The following is a 1,853-nucleotide window of genomic DNA, read 5'->3' as shown; positions in this document are numbered from 1 at the left end:
ATTTCCACTCCAATTATACATTTTGAATTTATTTCCAATTTGAATGAATTTCCAGTTTATTCAATTTCATCCCATATTTGACATTAATAGTTTTCATTTTAAAATGCACAATCATGCATGTGTATGTGCCAGAGCTGTTCTGCCAGGCAGCTATGTGTTACTTTGAGAGCATAATTCTTTTTTTTTTTTTTTAAGCGTTATCCAAAAAAGTTTTATTTTTGTAAGAAACAAGAATAGGTCAGGTGTGGTGGCTCACGCCTGTAACCCCAGCACTTTGGGAGGCGGAGGAGGGTGGATTGTTTGAGCTCAGGAGTTCAAGACCAGCCCAGGCAACATGGTGAAACCCAATCTCTACACAAAATACATTAGACAGGCATAGTGGTGCACACTTGTAGTCCCAGCTATTCAGGGGGCTGAGGTGGGAGGATCACTTGAGCCTGGGAGGTTGAGGCCGCAGTAAGCCATGTTTGCGCCACTGCACTCTAGCCTGTGTGACAAAGCAAGATCCCGTCTCAAAGAAAAAAAAGGAAACAAAAAAGACTAAAAGTTAAAAAAATTATATATAAGAAAATTATAGAAATAGCCTCTATACCCTATTGGTCCGTTCAAAAGTTCACAAGGGACTCAGGTTATAACGTAACGAGTAAGTCCTCCCCCTCGGACCTCTGATAGCCTCCGGCAGTGTCGTAAAATATTCAGTAACACGTGAAACTTCTTGTCAACTTTCAAAGTCGTGAACTCCTTTATGTCAGCTTCCACTATAAAATAACGACCTTTGGTATCCTTCGTTTCTTCATCAATAAATCTGTGATAGAGATTTCTGGCCACATAATTCATAGACTTTTTTGGCTGATGTAGGATTTTATATTTACTAATTACTGCCTTGTTGATTTCTTTAATAACATCATTAATTTGACCATAGGTTAAGCGGGATTTCATGTACGAAGGAACACCACTGAACTCATCACAAGCTATAAATGGCATTTCCTTAATACTTCTTTGTTCTTTGGGAGGCTTCTTTATGGGTTCAGGTTCCTCAACTTTGAATGGTTCTTCAGGATCAAGATCTGATCCCTTAACACAGCTCTGGGCTACTGTTACTTGAGGCAAATGGGAAGGAATGTTTTCTTTAAGATGTTCTACGTCTTTGTAATCTTCTTCAAGAGATTCACAGAGTTCCTTGAGTGAATTGTTGGTTTGTTCTTGATACTGAATTTCCAATTCCAATTTATTTAGAAGTTCATTTACTACAATGATCTCATCTCCTATTTTATTTAATACTGTCTTCAAGGTAGGTTCCTGGCCACAGTTTCTTAATGACAAGGTTTTCTTAATATTGCCAATCTTTTCATTAACATGAGAGCATAACTGTTCCAGATCTGAAGAGGCCATCCTTTAAGCCTGTCTGTGTGAAGAGACCATCAAACAGGATCTGTGTGAGCAACAAGGCTGTTTATTTCACCTGGGTGCAGGCGGGCTGAGTCTGAAGCTCGGCGTCCATGAATGTCTGGGGGCTTACGAGGCGATGAGGCAGCATCAGTCTTCAGCCTTTAAGCTGAGAAGATCTGGGAAGGAGTCAGTCAGAGAGCCTTGGGCCAGAGTTCCAGGGGCTCTGGGAGTGGCTGCCAGGTGACTTGAAGAGTCCAGTTTTCAGTTGGGTCCTGATTTAAAATTGGTGAGATGTTCCTTGGGTTGGTTAGTCTGAGGACCAGAGGTCGTGGGTGGATCTTTCTCACAGAGCAAAGAGCAGGAGGACAGGGTATTGATCTCCCAAGGGAGGTCCCCCGATCCGAGTCACAGCACCAAATTTCACTCGGCACCAAATTTCACTTGCATCCGTGTGAAGAGACCAC

General features: G+C 41.8%; 1 pseudogene across 1 annotated transcript; it reads right to left on the bottom strand.

The window, feature by feature from the left end:
• Positions 1-507: 507 nt before the first annotated feature.
• LOC104655491 lies at positions 508-1,400 on the bottom strand (annotated as a pseudogene). Its single transcript, XR_746982.2, has one exon. The product of XR_746982.2 is annotated as a spindle and kinetochore-associated protein 1 pseudogene (transcript).
• Between the last annotated feature and the right edge of the window lie 453 nt (positions 1,401-1,853).

Source organism: Rhinopithecus roxellana, chromosome 14 (assembly GCF_007565055.1).
Source record: "Rhinopithecus roxellana isolate Shanxi Qingling chromosome 14, ASM756505v1, whole genome shotgun sequence".
Taxonomy (NCBI): domain Eukaryota; kingdom Metazoa; phylum Chordata; class Mammalia; order Primates; family Cercopithecidae; genus Rhinopithecus; species Rhinopithecus roxellana.
Note: the sequence above shows the minus strand (reverse complement) of the source record. Positions and strands in the feature narration are given on the sequence as shown.